Raw genomic sequence first — 17,860 nt, forward strand, 5'->3', positions numbered from 1 at the left:
TCGGGGTCAGCTTGCATGCAAATTGAACAATCCTGTTTTGTATTACGAAAGAAGTGGATCGTAAGGGACACATAGGGGTTGGTTGACCAACGTTGGATATACAAATATTTAAAACTGTATTCACTTTAAGTAAAAAGATAATATTCAATTGAATCTATTTACCAAAGTAAAATAAAAAGAAAATAACAAAAACCAATGAAAAAGAAAAAAGAATATAAATGTTTGTATATAATCCTAATATAGAGATAAATTTTCTAAAATAAATCACCCGTATATATATTTCTATATACGAAAAGTATGAATTCATCGTAACCAATGGTATGTAAGAAAAGCACCGTCGATCAGAGGACGTTGCTGAAAGCATCATAAAAAAGAAAACGTTGACACTGAAAAATTGCCTTCGTACACCTGAAAGAAGACCGATTCCCAGGCAGTATCTTTCAGAAAAGGACGATCCATCCTGTATTAACTCGCGATGGACTTTCACTACTACTACGACAACGACGACGATGCGCATCGTCATTCGACTTCCACCCACGCGTTCAGCAAAAAAAGGGGTCCTGAACGGTCGTTAAAATAACAGAAGATAGGATGAGAAAGAAAGATAGATATACATATATATATATAGACAGAAGAAGGAAGAGGATCGACCTGCCGTTTATTCACTGCTTTCAAACGATTCAAGGGGGTCGAACAAAAACCATTGGGTTCTTGATGTCTCCTCTTGCCTGCGGCATCCACACACACACATATACACACGTAATACTACTTGCATGCAACCCCATTTGACATTGTATATACTCTTCCGCAGGAAGGACACGTCCCGAACAATCAAATTCTACCAAGGGATGAAATGCACCCCTATGCGTTTGGCTCCGTTGCACAATGACGAACTACTACTGCATCTCCAGACAAAGTCAAGTGTAACCGTACTTTCTTTTTGTTTTTTCTTCTATAGATACCACTCACTTACTCATTCAGTATTCGCAGGTGACGGTGGGTGACCATACAAAAGACCAGGACGGACGAAAGTACTTCAATCCTTGATACCAAGAATAGAATATAAAAAAATGTTTCAACTGATTTCTCATAGAAATTCACCTGACTTTATGTATTTCAGTCCATCCTACACCATCATCGTCTCATCTCTCTTTTTCTTTATTTTCATCCCCCATTATCGTTATTGCAAACATCTCGTTACGTTTAACGATCTTGGCGTTACGTGAACCGAGCGTATATGAGCTTTACGTTTTACAATATAGTCCTTTTATTTTCTTATTTTTTTGAACGTTCAACAAAAACTTGAGTGGTTATCTTTCTATCTATATTTTTACTTATTTTTTTTCTTTTTTCTTTTCTAACAGAATAGCAAAAATCGCACTTTTCGATCATGTCGAACGATTAGCCTCGGCCTCGGCCCGAGACGGTTTAAGGGCTCCATCCGAGAAAGTTAAATTAAATTCTCTCTCGCCACCGTATCGTTTTCCTTCCTTTTTCTTCCTCTCATCCTCATTCTCTCCGTTATTCTCCTACACTCTCTCTTTCTCTTTTCCTTTTTCTTTCTATTTCTCAAAGCATCCTTTTGAAATACGAGAGAGCCCATTCTCGTAATCCTTGGATAATCTCGAGCCTATCGCGAGATTTTTATGGTTATGCGACCGCTGTGTAAACTTTACCTTGCATATCTATTATATTTTGAAAAAAAAAGACTAGAGGAAAGAGAACAAAAATGATAGTTGTATGAAGAACAAAACTTCATTGATTTTTGATAATTTATTTAATCAAAATAAATTTGAACTTGTACAAAATTAGGGCTTGAAGAAAAAACACTGTCTCTTTGGTTCTGATGAAACATTTATTGTTTGACTATTTTTTTTTATTTTTTTTTTTTTTATAAAAAAGAAAAAAAATATATACAATTATAAATTCATTGAAACTTTTACTCCGTATACATATTTGTGAATAAATAAAAAAAAAAATAATAATAAAAATTTCTACTTTTTCAGAAATGGGAAAAAGTTCTAATTGGACATTAACAGTTGTTTAGCTTTGGAAAAAAAAGTTCAAGTAGTTTCAAACAATTTAACATTTAGTATTACATAGATATAATAAGAGTACGTAAAAGTAGTACAATAATATAATTGCATCAAAATCACGACTTTAATTGCACATCTATATTTAACAACTGTTTTCAATTTTTTTTAATAATTCTAAGTAAGTGGAAAATATTACTTGAAAATATTTGTTCGTTCCTTCAAAACTTTTTTTTATTAATCGAATATAATAAAAATTGAACTCTTATAATGTAATTGAAAGCGTTACTGTGTACAATATTTAAATAGGAAACAAGTAATAATGATTAATGTTTAAAGTTTACAATTTCATTTGAACTCTCCATGTATGATCAAAACTCGTACGCGTAATTACATCGAATTCATGAGATCTGTTTTTAAATCGTGTCCCATAAGAGGCTTATTTACGTCGAAATGCACAATAAAATTGCATGGAAAACGATTCGAATTTCGATAATTCGATAGAATATGAATGTATAGGTGAAAGAGACAGAATGAGAAAGAGAGAGATCGAGTAGACATTACGAACGAAGCTTCAGATCAATACAAACGAGCTTTTCGATAAACGGAAGCTGAGTAAAAACCGAAAGAGTGAGGGAGAGGGAAAGAAGAAATGGATAATAGGTAAGACGAGCTGAGATAGAAACGAACCACCACCATTCGCGGAAAGAAAATATAACGAAGTACGTTTCGAATGGGATTTAACAAAGTCTATAAAGAGACGCAGAGATATCGAAGTAAAATGAGAAGTGTATTGAGAAAAGGAGGAAAGACAAGGGAGAAGAAAAAAGAGACAGAAAGATATATAGGTAATAGGTAAGAGCGGAGAAAAAAAAATAAATAGACTCATAGATTCGTAGAGAAAAAGAAAAAGAAAAGAAAAGAATATTCGTATTTTTAAATTGGAAGAAAAAAAAAGCAAATATATTTAGATTAAAACATCCGAGAGATTACGAAGAAAAATTCGATGCAACATATAATATTTTTTCTAAAATTCATTATCACATCTAAATGGTAAGATTATCAATTTTCGATTTTGAATAAAATCATCCCACCTTGTATACCATTGAATGTATAAAATGAAATTCTAACCGAAAGAAAATTTTTAACTCGTTTCGTCTCGTGAAATAAGAAGAGAAAAGAAAAAAAAATACGAAATGGTGGAAATCGGAAAAGCGTTGAAGGGACGGAAGGGAGGGAAGGAAGGAAGGAAGGAAGGAAGGCAAAGGTCACGCGGACATTATCCTCGGCCAGGACTCCGACGACGATGAACGTAGAAACGTATATGTACGAATGGTACGTGTGTGCGTGCTCAAAAGCATATATACATTTACGAGTGTATTTGGAGTGTATGTTCATACATACACACACATACTCATGAGAATAACACGAGTACGATATTTCACCCCCTGAAACTGTGTAACCCCTGGATGGAATGTACAGTAGCAATGGCCTCATGTATATCACTTCCAGCCTTAACCACTAGCCACCATCCTACTGCCACCCCTTCACCCTCACCTAACCCACCCTCTTCCTAGTCGTTGTGGAGATGCTCGCTGACCGTGACGGGTTTTACGCTACGTGACTGTTATCCTTATGGCCGAAAATATGTGAATAAGACCCGTCCATTGTGATACCGAAATTGTTGTTGTCCACATTGTAGTATACTTCTTCTTTTTTTTCCTTTTTTTCCCCTATCGTTCCCGTTGTTCCCACGTAACGAGAAAAAATCACCGTAGCTTTCTTTCTTTGGTCCCGTACCACCCCTTCATCCAACCTCGAAATGTCGAGACTGAAATTAACTTTCGCTCGACTATGCTTTGATATCACGATTGCATGCTTGCCGAGCGAACTCGCCTCTTACGCTTCTCGTATGTTTGCGTTTTTCGTTTGTTTCCTACATCCCCTCTATACTTTCTCGATATATATATATAGAGGGGTTTACCCTCCTGTAAACGCGCGCGATGGAGTTTGTTTTTGTTATTGGAAAAATAGTCGAACCAATATTAGCTTCGTTTTCGATTAGATCGTAGACCGCTTAGAAAAACAGTACAAGTGTTTGTCGGACTGGGTAAAAATCGATTCCTCCTGAGGCCAAACGAATTTTCCTTTTTAACTTCTACAGACGAACAAATGAGGCAAACGTACTACTACCCTTCTATCTATCAACACAATATATATAAACGCGTTAACGTGTGTTCTACCTATATTGGAAGACAAATTTATTTTTTAAGAACTAAATTATTACCACCTTATATTTTTCTTCAAAACAAGATTTTTATTTGTTAAGTGTTGCATCAACAAAATTTTTACCAACCCCGTATCAGAATTTCTTTTTATCAGAATTACAATTTAAATGTTCGGATCACTGACGTTCGTCCATTGTACAAAAGAAAAAAAAAATAAGAAAACGAATGGAGAACGTAAAAATGTTCGAATAAAGAAAAGTCGAAAGGAAAGTTAAGAGGCTTTATAGGAGACACACTAGGTCCAGGAAGGATCTCGGATATTCCGTATCGTGGCACTTCGAGCACGTTTGAATAATAGAGTCACGCTAGTCGAAGGTCGAGCAGCTAGAGTACTACTACTACTACTACTACTACTCTACTATGGTACCCTTTTCCGAGTACACGACTAGTCGGTTGATAGTTGTGAATAACGATGCCCAAGGGATGCGGAAGCCGTTGTTGGTCTTACCGACTACTCGGATCACCACCACCAGCCGTCCCTCACCATCAACGTCCTTCTATCTTTCTGTCTGCCATGAAAACAACGACTACGTGTATATAAAACACATACAACCACACAATACACATACATATATGTACAAACTTCCTCGTTCTTTAGATTCATCTTACAGAAAAGATACTTTTTCAAGATGATATCGTGATAGAGAGAAAACCTTTACCTTTTTCTTTGATCACAAACACATATACAACTTTTCTACGTTTGACAATTCAAGGAAGATTTTAAAAAAGACGAGAAATTTTGTCAAAGAAGCTAATTTAAGAAGTTCATGTTAAAGTTACTTAACAAAATGTGATATAATCCAGACTCTTCAGTTATTTTCCTAACATTTTTGTGTCTTTTCAACATCCCGTCTTTCGGTGATAATTAAACCAAAAAAAAAAAAATTGGGATGTTTACGCGAGAGACCTGTTTACTCGTTTTATTTTCATGCCACCACCAATTTGAACCACCATCATCCTGGTCCTTTAGGTGTATATATATATATATATATATACACGTTATATATTTAAGGATAGTTTCTCGTCTTCGTACGAGGAACCAAACATTCTTTCGACCAAGTAAATATTTGAAAAAGGTCTTTCGTATAGGAAAAAGGTTCTATTTCTTAAAAAAAAAATTAGGATGTATCCTCCTAGAGTAGAGTACATCTACAAGAAAGAAAGAAAGAGATAGAGAGAATACTACGGGTATTGAAAATATGCTTAGTGAGACACATTTTATTTTCTCCTCGATTCCTACGATTGCATCTTAAAGATTTATAAAGGATTTTAGATTCTCGGAATTGTTCCTCCATATTGTAATAACCTGCTTCTCTCTCTCTCTCTCTCTCTCTCTTTCTCTCTCTATTTCTTTATTTATTTCTGTCAAGTTTAAAGAAGATTTCCGCGAGGATTATAGACTCGATAAACTTTAAACGTACATACGTAAATAAATGTTATCCGTAAAACAGAAGAAGAAGAAGAAGAGAACATTTTACAGACTCGTTATTTAATTTCTCTTTTAAATCTATTTGATTATTTTTGTTGGAAGAAAAAGAACAAGAAAAAGAGAGAGTTAGTAGTAGTAGTAGTAGTAGCAAATGTATCCCGTAAATTTCACGATTTCTTTCTTTTAACTACGAACAGATCGGATGAGCTTTTCTATCTACCGTAAACTTCCTTCCGAATGGATCAACGCAAGTAATCTCTGTTAATTTATAGTCGACGTGTTATAATGCGGCATAATTTGTAATTAAGTGCTGTAGGAGAATGGTCGTGAAGGGTGGGGGAAAGGGTGGAGGAAGACTAGGTGAACGTTATGGACCGCCATAAATGTAAAACGCGTCGAGTATCAACGTAATTTGATTTCACCGTCGGGCAAGCTCGCGTCATACTCGCGTTAGCGCTTTCGGTTTGGGGAATAACGAGTCAACGATTTTATTAAAAGGGACTAGTGTCGTTCCAGCTGCGACCGTTTATCCCTTTTCTCTCAGACCCACCCCCGCTTGATTACAATGTTCTCTATTATAATTTTCATTAAAAAAAAAGAAAGAAAGAAATAAAGAAAAGGCAAAAGAGGATGAAAACGTTTTACCTCATTGTTTTGCATTACAATCTATTCTATTGTCCTGTATAGTAATAAGCAACAATTATTTCTCATTTTATGAAATAATATTCTACCTTAAAAACGACTCGTTAAATTTTCAATATACCATTATACCATTATAATATCTATTTATAATATTTTTCAACGTGGTTACTAAAGTTACGTAAATTTTTTTTTTTCTACAGCAGCTTTATTGTACCATCGGGGTTTCATAAATAAGTCGATGCTTTTTCGAACGGGGGTGGAAGAGAGCTGGTGGCGATGAAAAAAGGCGGAGAGATAAGATAGTAGTAGTAGAAGCTCGTAACAACACTGACTGATATAAAGAACCATGTGAAAAAGATAGTACGTACAAGAGGGGTGGTTTGTGGTGGGTTGGTATAAAGAAATGTATTCGTAAGTCGAGTTACCTAACTTTCGCTCGATTTAACGTACCTAGAGTGCATCTACTTATTTTACTTTATTTATATCCTTCTTTTTTTTCTACTAAATATATTACGATTACATGCATAGGAATAATTCTATAAAGTAGTATGAGAAGAAGATTAAAAAAAAGTAGATATCGCAAACAACAAAAAATTATCGTGAAAAGAAGTAACGAACGAAGAAAATAAAAAAACCTCCCTTTTCTAGCCTCCCCATTGATACTTTAAAGGAAAAAATATCTTGTGTATAATAAATAAGTATATATATATAAAAAAAAATAGTCGATTGTAAAATATAAATGAAAAAGGTAGACCGAGCAGGGACAAAGGGATACTCATTGTCAGTGAGAGAGAGGTATGAACATGTAGATAAAGAGTGGGGTTTTAGACTAAAATACGAAAAGGGGGTAGAGAAAGCCACTGGATTGTCGGACGTTACCGTGTTTGGTCGGAAGAGACAAAGGGATACGACGAGTGGAAGAGAAAAGGGAATGTTAGAGAGGAGTCACTGTATAACAGATAACGCAGACATGGAAAAAGGGATAAGAGTGGTTAAAGAGAAAAAGAGAAAGAGTTTAGGATAAGGACAGAGTAGGAGGATAGGGTAGGGAGTATAGTAAAGGGTAAGAGGAAAGAGGAAAGCTTAACAATGCCCGTAGGGCAACATTGTCGTACGTAAAGAGGAAAAGATGGAGGAGTTGAAGGAAAATGAACTATAAGACATAAAAAAAGATAGAATAAGAGAATAAGAACTACTGGACTATTATATGCTACTACTACTAGTACTAGACGAAGAAAAACATAAGGAACAAGAAAGAGAGAGAGAGAGAGAGAGAGAGAAATAAAAAATAAACGGAAGAACTGTGGCAAAGTATCGTTCGTTCCCTCGAAGGCACTGTTTAACGCGTACGTGGATACAGGTAAAGTTTACCGAGCTTTTCGCGTGGAAAGTAGATACAAAGAAGAAAAAAAAGAGAAAAGATAGATAAAAGAAAAAGGTGGGGGGGGGGGGAAAGAGAAAAGGAACGGCCATTTTCTTTGCCGACGCCTTCGGTGTCTTCGGTGCCCTCGGCACTCAGCCAACGTGCCCATTTTTTCTACCACCATCATTCGTACTTTCTCTTTCAATTTCATTCGTAATTTGGACCAGGTAAAAAATTATACGGACACATTTTCTACAAACATATTTTATAATTCATTAATAGGAATTATCTGAGAAAAAGAAAAGTTACAACTTATTTTCTTATTGTGACAAATAAAATATGAAAAGAAGGTAGAAATATATATATAAAAAAAATGTATATAGTAGTTAAGTGCTAAAAGGTTGGTATCGGAAGGGGTGAATAGAACTTGGACGCCTCTCAAACGTGTTTTGCGCTTATTCCACGACTTCGAAAGGAGTCCCTTTAATGGATTTCCTTTACCACCGAGACGCCACTTTCCGAGGAAATATTTCCTCGTTTAACTTGTTCGCTGGGAGAAAGAGAGTTATCGTGGCTATACCTATAGGTATACAATATATATATATATACACAAAGTATATACCAAAGAAGAAGGAAGAAACTGAGTAAGAGTAAGAGTAAGCTCGAAGAACTTGAAACCGCCTATAAAGGTCTCGACTAGGTGTTAAAGATGGTAGTTTTGTAGAAAAGTATTTGGGTTTATTGAAATACCAAAAGGGCTAATCGTAATGATAGTGTGTTTCTTCTTCTTCTGACTAAGCTGCTTTCACAATTTCTTCTTTTTTTCTAATTCGTAAAATATATACGAAGATAATCGTCTAAGATGGGAAATCGTCATCAAGATATTATAATTATGTTGAAGATAATCATTCTAGTGAGATTAAGTTCATAAAAAAAGTCGACGACCGTGTGGCTTATCTGAATCCTAGTCTCGAGTTCGCGAAAAGAAAAAAAAATTATATTCAAGTCGCAGTACCAACAGCAACAGCAGCAGCAGCACGAGATTACAGGTTAACGTGACGGTGGGTGAGTTAGACGACGACGACGGTGATCGTAGAAAGAACGATTTTCATCGTCCTAACGAGGTCGGATCACGCAGGTGAAAATAAAATCGTCGGAAGTAAAAGAAAGAAATGGAGTAGAAGGAAAGAAGAAAAGAACAAAAAAAAAAAGAAATGGGAAGAATGATCTCTTCCACGTCAAATCTTCGTGTAGCTACATTTTTACCGAGGAAGGAAAAATCATTCAAGCTGATAGGAATCGACACATTTGATCGGTAACTATTACAAAAAAAAAAAAAGAAAGAAAAAAAAATAGGAAAGAAAAAGATTTCGCTTGGTTTCTTCTCGTTTCACGTAAACTCTCGGTCTACGCATTCTTTTCTTTATTTCTTTCGTCGTCGTCTTCTTCTTCTTCTTCTTCTTCTTCTTCTTCTTCTTCTTCTTCCTTCATGAAAACTTTTTTAATGGTTGCTTATTTCTTGTTACAAAATCCTACCGCAAAACTTGTGAACCAATGTTAAAAAGAAAGAAAGAAAAAAAAATAGATAAAATTTCATATAGTTTGCGTAAAATCCTCGCTATTTTCGAGATTGAAAAATATTGCCCCGTTCCCAAGTTAATTGGACGTGATTTCATTTTTTTCCCCCATTTTATGATTTTATCGAACGTAGGATAGAAAGAGAAAAAGTTACGAGAGTTTTATCTGTTCGTGGAAAGTAAAATATTGATAAAACGATTGCAATTGGACAAAAATGAAATTTAGAAAAATTTCTCATCTTTCTGAGAATGATTCTAAATATTAAATTTCATAAAGAAAAGAAATCATAGATATTTTCGATATAATTCTTGAATATCTACCCTTTTTATCAACCCTTTTCTCATTTCGTTATTTTAGTTCTATCAACAAATAAAAAAAATAAAATAAAAACAACTACGAATTAATTACCACATCGACGTACTTAAAATAATTTTTACAATAAATATGAAATATTTCTATAAAAAGAATTCAATATAGTAAACATAGTAAAAAGAAAATATATATATATAAACCCCTATACGAGAAATAAATAGGGATCCATTACGAGGAAACCTAAAGGCACCGGAAGTGGCGTAATCGGTCACGCAAAAAGTATACATTTACGCTTTTGCGGTTGGTTCCCATCTGGGTTTCTGTTCTATGTTCTCCGAGAAAAGAAAAGTAACTCGATTCTTTTAAAAATAAGGATATAAAATACGACATCTATATATACCAACATCTCTCAACTAAAATATTACTTCAAGTAAAAATGAAAAGTAAGTATACAGTCTCATATGATAATTAAAACATAAAAAAGAATTACTAAAAAAAAATAAACGAACCAAAAATATTGACCCCCCGTTGGTTTGTTTAAAATTAACAAACAAAATTAGTAGGATTCTCATAAGAAAAATAAAAAAGAAAAATTAAAAGAAAAACGTTTAGAGAAAACACACAAAAAAAAAACCTTGGACAAAATCTCATCGGCCATGAGTAGTGTTGGTGGTTTGAGGGTAGAAGAAGAGAAAGAGAGAAGCTACCCCTAGGTTCGGGGTTTTCTCTCTGTTATTTCGCATGCGAGTCGCGCATGCGACGCAATAAATTTTCAGACTACGATCGTTCGAGGGTGTAGTTTTAATGATCGTAGCGGATCGTTCCTCGACCATTTGAGCATTCACGAAGCACCACCGTCGATATTGAAGCTCGCTGATCGATTAGACGTAGGATGCTTTACGACGTTACGCCCTTCTCTTTCTCTCTCTCTCTCTCTTTCTCTTTTTCTCTCTCTCTCTTTCTCTTTCTCTGTTCATCCCTCCCTTTCATCCCCCGTTTTCTATCTAAGCCAGTAAATATCTCCGGTAATTTTATTATTTGCCGCAAAATAGGAATGACTCGGTGTGTTCGATATTTCAACCTCAATGCGTTCAACTCGTAATCGTATCGAATCACCCCTCGATGAATTGGTTTCCTTTCTATATCGACTTTATCTTGAAAATTCTATTTTTCTCTTTGTCTGATTTTCTTTCTCGTTCTTTTGCTAGGGAATAAAGATAATTACATTTTAAATACAATCCGTAAATCGTATTTCTATACGATTACCTCTTTCTCCTTTTATTTTATTTTTTTTTTTTGAAATATTCAACGAAACTTTCGCTAATAAGTTTAAACGATATTTTAGTTTCCCGTTTTTGTGCGTGTTTTTTTTTTAAACGTCGCATAGAAAAATTATCATCAATCTCATTTCTGTCATAAAATTCTTTCTTCCTTCTTTCATTCTTGTATTAGAAAATGAAAAGAAGAAGAAGGGTGAAATTCACCCTCATCGTGAAAAGAAACAACGTGATTATTGCGAAAGATATCGAACCCGCAAGAAAGCGTAAAAGTAAAAACACACAAGACAAAAGATGAAGACAAAGTTTACGCCGAGTCACTATATCCAACATTTCACCCTTTCTCTTACTCTCTCTCTCTCTCTCTCTCTCTCTCTCTCTCTCTCTCTAACTCTTAACGGAGTTTCATACATCCCTCTTTCGTTCTTTTCAACTGCAATGCGAGAAGTCGCTTCACAGTTCGTAAAAGTGAGGACGCACATAAAAGTATGCACCTTGAATGCATAAGACGACGCCGAATAAAATTCCTTTTTCAAATACTTTCTACTTCTTTTAGTTTGTCTCTTTTTAGTTTTTATTGTTAAGATTTGCAAAATACACACGTACATATGTCTAACTTAATACTTGAAATTATTACATAAATAAATACTATTACATGTTATTATCATTATAATAAATATATATGTAAGATTTATTTAAATTTAAAAATATAAGTATTTATTATAATAGAACAAATGTTTAATTATTAAGGTTTAATATAATAATAAAGAGATAGAAAAGAAAAGTAAGTAACAATAGTTAGAAATCTTAAGTACACTCGTATTACACTCTTTCACTCACAAATAGTCGCACCGAATCAAGAAAGCGAAGACCGCATTCTTCGCCGCGCTTATATACACATTCACCCCACCAATGGTCCCAATCACTTCCGTCAATCATTCTCGAAATCTCCAGACTATTCCCGACCGATTAAACAAAAGACCTTTTCCTGATTTCCGGTTCGGGAATATTCGAGAGACTTCGGGGTGCACGCCCACTTTTCTTTCTTACTGGACACACTCATATTCATACTGCTGCATGCACTCACTTATACCCATATCGCTGCGCGCACTCACACTCATGTCCATATCGCTGCGCGCACTCACACTTATACCGATATCGCTGCGTGCACTCACACTTATACCGATATCGCTGCATACTCTTACACATCTTTTACATTCATCAATTGTTTTCACACACACCATACACTCGCACTCTTCGTCTTTCTCTCACTCTCACATATATATATATATATTTGTACCGATTTTTTTTTAACAAAAGATTGAAACGCAACGAATTTAAGTTTATTTGTTTTGGTATATACTTATTAAATTATATATAAGTGCCATTTTATTCCACAATCTTTTTTTCATCTTCATGAGTAATTTAAAAATTTTAGCAAAAAAATGTCATGCTACCTATTAAAAATTGGCATAAATTTTCTAGACAACCCAATATGTCATTTTGTGCAAAGATAAAAAAAAAACGACTACGAATAAAAAGAAATAATCATTTCTACGGTATAACATAACGTTTTTTTTTTTTTTTTTTTTTACAGAATTACATAAAATAAATATAATTCTCAACGAAACCATGTTAAAAGTGAACAACTTTTATACAAATATAAACATACGTTGATAGATACACGTTAGGGGAAAAGCGCGTATCGAATTTCGACCATTCCATTCGTATCGATCCAAATATTTTTTTCCTTATTCGATAGGTCGAGGACAATAACACTACATTCCTATATCTATATACATATATGTATATACATATTATATACATATATCTAGTTGCGAGTTTCCACGACGATTTTCACCGCTGTCAATCGATTTACAAGTTTCTTAAAAACGTGAGAAGGGAACATGACTCTATTGACAATTCATAGATCGCGAATTTCTGTCATAGTTTTGTGTGTCTTTCTATTTCTGTTTCTCTCTTATTTTATATTTCTTTGTCATCAAAAATTTGCAATATTTTTTATGACTTGTTACAACGATCGAACACAAATGCATGTATTCGATTTCGAATATATATAAAACATATTCTTACATATAAGAAATAAATAAAAAAATGAGAATATAACTATAACCCTTATTCGATCGTAGTCCTTTCCACGCCACGAATATGCAATATCCGCGTGCGTACGAAAGATGCATATCTTCATGCAAGAGATTGTACTCTGTGTATGATCGAGAACGAAATCCTGGATAAGTACTATGTGATACATATTTATGAGCTGATCCCGCGAGTCATAAATGTCGCAACGATGTTGCTTCATCTTCTTCTTCTTTTTCTTTTCCTTTTATTCCCCCTCTTTAAGCCCCTGTTAAACTCATATTTTTGAAAGATGCTAACGAATGATTTTTGAGATGATTTTTTTTTTTTATTACAAAAAATATCCCAAAATACATGAAATTCATGTAGCATCCATTAATTATTTTTCTTCAAATGGTTAGGTATATATATATGTTATAGTAAAGTGTATTTTTATTTCCAAGTTCATGTGTAGGTTTAAAAGATGAAAAATGATTGAAGAAAAAGAAGGATGCATCTTTGTAGTACCCGGAGACAGAATCCTTTTTCTACGTGGTTGTATACTTGTATCCGTTTTCTGGAAAGCCACAACGCAATGCCTGCTGTACCCAAAGCATCGATCGATCCTTCTATTCGTGCCGCCCATATTTCGCACAATGCACTTTGACTTTTATATATCGACGATATTACCGATTCGAGAAAAGCGTCTATGCACTTTGGATTTTAAAATCTATGCGTAGGACATATAAAGTTAGGTACTTTGGTTCATATATATTTATGTCGAATTAAAGATGAAAATAAAATAAAAGTGATGTGTAATATGAATTCATAAAACACGATAAAATATGAAATTAATTACGAAAATGTCAAAATGATCGAAATAGTTGACAATCAAAAAAATAAAATACAAAATTAATATTCGTATTCGTAATATTAAATTAAATAAATGTATAAAATGTCATTTCGTAATATTTCACGGTAAATCATTTCAACCGAGACTGTTATTTTACGATTATAAATTAAATATGAAAAAGAAAAAGGTAAAAAACAAGAAATAAAAGTTTAAAGTAAGTCGAAACACACAAAAAAACCAATCTAATATTCAAAAGTTACGAATGAAATAACTTTGTATAGAAACACCAAGTATAGAAAGAAATGAAAACTTTTCAAAAATGATTGAAAATCTATGGGGGAAAAACAGCAAATGTGTAGCGATGAATATTAAATAATATTCCTATGTACGGATCTCAATTCCGAATGACTCGGTGTCATTGTGGTGGAGGATAACGGGAACTCGAACACTCCTGGCGCACTTCCGCCAGTTTCCATGAATAATTCGAAATTTTTTTCTAGCGCCGTGGAAAACAACCACCTGTCAATTTAACGACCGATCGCTAAACCTTCCACGCTTCACCGATGCGATACGATGCGAACATCGAACTAACCAACGAACAAAGATGTACCTTGTTGTTTTACTTCTACTTTTACTTTTTCTTCTTCTTCTTCTTCTTGTAGGATATTGAGTAAGTAAGAAATATGTGAATTTAACAGACAGGAAGCCAAGCAGACAGAAACAATGATGTACATTGTGTACAATAAAAATGTTATGTAAAGAATCTCGTATGATCATGAACAAAACGTAAAATTGAAAAGAATGAAGTAGTAAGAAAGACATGCTTGAAAATAATACACGTGAATACTGCATAAGAGAGAGGATCGGATAAAATAGAATACAAAGAAGATCAGAGAGATGACACACACAAACACACACATAGAGGGATGATATTCATTCAACCGTTATCTAGGAAAGCTCTGTGGAAGGTAAGGCAAATGTACGAAGGGTGGAAAGAAGTTTTCTGGATGGGATGTTCAAACGCTCTTCGTCGTTTTCATCGATGATCTCCATGTCTTCATGTCACACGATATACGACATTTACATTATGGACAAATAGGTATATATACATATATGTATATGTGACCACTTGTCAACGCTACCAATGAAGACCTCACAGAAAAATATTTATTCGACCACGATAAAGAAGAAGAAGAAGAAGTTTGTCTGGTTACACCCAAGTCCTTTACTACTTTTTATTCAACTTTGCATGCACAGGCGAAAAAAACCTTTAAAAATATCCACCACTTTTCGTTTCATCTCCCTTTCTAACTCTGTTTACTCCCTCTCTCTCTCTCTCTCTCTCTCTTTCCTTCCTCTTCTTGATGACGAAGACACGCAACCATTTTCAAATTCAAAAAAGGAACAGCGGAAGGACGAGAAAGCTGGCATTTTTCGAGCATCGATCTCACTCGAAATCGGGTAGCTTCGAGAGGGTAGGTAAAAAGGGTCGTGGAACGTAGAAAGAGAGAGAAAGAGAGAGAGACCTTTCAAGAGGAATCGAACGAGATTCGAACGACTCGCGGTTTTCGTCAAAATAGAATACGGGAGAAAAATATAGAAAATTGACGGTTAGCTAGATATACAGAGTGATTCTGCAAAACTCTACCCTGTTCATCGTTCGTTCGTATCCGAAGTCGAGTGTAGTCTAAAGGGATGCCAAATGCATTGGGCATACCTTTTATATCTACCTATATGTAGTATTGCTCTCACGTGGTACTATTCGATAGTAGGTATTATTCCTCCTCCTTCTCGGAGAAGGAGGAATACCCTTTTTACGAGGAATAAACTCTCTCTCTCTCTCACCTATATATCTCGCGTTTCTATTTAATGAAATATTCTCATCATGGATATACCTAAAGTGTAATAAATGAAACGAAAAATGGATTCATCGATACACCTTCTGGAAAGAAAATTTTCTTTTTTTCTTTCTCTTTCTATAACCGAGTTTCCACGATCTTCCGAAATTTTCTTTCATCATTCTAAGCCGAACGACTTTATGAATTAACGAAGTATTTAATCATGTTGAGTACCACCGTGGTCTAGAAAATGAAAAAAGAACAAAAATAGAGAGGAATTTTCAATTTTTTTCTTTTTTTTTACAGTAAGAAAGGTAAGACGTAATATTTCGATGTAGAAGAAGAGAAAGAAAGAAAAAAAGAGGAGTAAAATATACGTTGCTAAGCTGCTAAAGTTACGAGCGTTTTTGGTTCCACCATTCTCGGATACACTGGCGTAATTTCGAAAAATATATGACCCAGAGGTTAGACTTAGTATAGTTTACTCTATTTATCTCTTTCTTTTTCTATTTTTCTTTTCATCTCTCTTTCACACACACACACTTTATCTCTGTCTCTTTCTCTCTCTCTTTTCTTTCGCGAGTTACACTCCAACCATACTCCCCCTCTTTTCAGTATTTCCGATACGAAGTTTCGTTTCACGTACGCGTTCATCGCGCTTGAGAAGAAAAGTTTGTGAGGGGAAAGTACGGAAAATAAATTGGCGAGCTCGTGGTACGACGAAGAGCTTCGGTCGATTTGATTTCGATCCTGGAATAGGGGTGGGAGTGGGGTTGAGGGTGGTTGGGTACTTCAGTCTAGCGTTAATTACCACCAGTTTCGGCATTTCACCGCTCTTTAAGTACTACCTAGAGATTAAAGTGGCCCGAGTATATAGCCGACAGTAAGAGAAAGACCAAAAGAGAAAGAGACAAAATGAGAGAGAAAAAGAAAAAAAGATGCTCGTACTTTACACCAGTTGTTCGCAATTTATAATCCTATAACATATATTTGAAATTACTTACAGGTAAGCTGCACTTTTTCTCCCGTATGGATCACCCCCTTTAACCAAATTCGAATCTGTAAGTAGAAAAATTATTAAATCAATTAAAGTAACACTAAAATGTTATTTTATTTGGAAAAACAAAAACAAAGTAAAATAAAAGGAACGTAAAAATGCAAACTCTTTCAATAAAAAAAAAATCCTTACGAAGATAATCGACGTATATGAACAAAACGAACGAATGAAGGAAGAAAGGTTGGAAGAAACCGACTGTACCTGAAATCCGCTCAACGGAAATCTTTCTCCGTTGGAATATTTAAAGACCAAGTGAATTACGAGGAAGGAACCAAGCAACGATGGTAGTGGTAATGATGGTAGTAGACACTTCTCAGCTACGAGAATAAGAAGAAGTAGAAGAAGAAGAAGAAGAAGGCAATGAAAATTGCAGAGAAAATCGTCTCTTAAGCAGATGAAAATTTGAAAGTTCCTCGATTCACTTAAAAAACACTTTAAAATGTAGCAAGTAAAAGCGACTCGATGAATACTTCGATAAATAAAATGAACCTGTAACCATTACTATTAATTCTAAGATTACAAAAAAAAAAGATAGCGAATAAACAATGAATCTTATCTACTCATATTAATCTACTTGAAAACGAAATTATTATCATTGATCGGTTAAATCCGATGGTGGAATGAATAATTTCCATTCTATTATGAAAACTAATTAGAAAGCAACGATATAATATTTCTCGAAATTGCATAAAAGATATTCAAGGATTATTTATGATTAAAATAGCAAAATGGGTATCTAATAAGAAACTAATTATAGCTATATTGTATCTTGAGAAAAGATGATGGTATATACACTTTGAACAAAGGAGGAAGTATGACAGCAGAAACGATACTTAAGTGGAAGTTCTCAGGTGAGTAGACACCCCCCCCATGCACACGAAATTCATTTCGCTCATTCATTATGAATTTTAATACCTACTCGTTTGCGACGGAAATCCATCATAAATTAAATCCCCTCCATTTTTAGTGGAATGGGAATAGAAGGCTAAAAGAGCAAATTGTGTATATCAGTGAGATGAAAAGAGAGAGAGAGAGAAGTTATATATATATATATATATATATATATCGATATGTTACCATTTCCGATACGATGTTGCAGCATCGGATAAAA

General features: G+C 34.4%; 1 protein-coding gene across 13 annotated transcripts in view; it reads right to left on the minus strand.

Moving 5' to 3' along the window:
• LOC107064858 (protein turtle) overlaps positions 1-17,860 on the minus strand; it is a 228,292-nt gene that overhangs the window by 166,478 nt on the left and 43,954 nt on the right. For all 13 annotated transcript variants that reach the window (XM_089174709.1, XM_089174712.1, XM_089174718.1 and 10 more), the window contains exon 3: positions 16,697-16,751. The gene's annotated coding sequence lies outside the window, so the exon portion shown is untranslated. The remainder of the gene's footprint in view (positions 1-16,696; positions 16,752-17,860) is intronic.

Source organism: Polistes dominula, unplaced genomic scaffold (genome assembly GCF_049000335.1).
Source record: "Polistes dominula isolate Pdom_NZ unplaced genomic scaffold, Pdom_raw_medaka contig_16, whole genome shotgun sequence".
In the NCBI taxonomy this organism is placed as follows: Eukaryota; Metazoa; Arthropoda; class Insecta; order Hymenoptera; family Vespidae; genus Polistes; species Polistes dominula.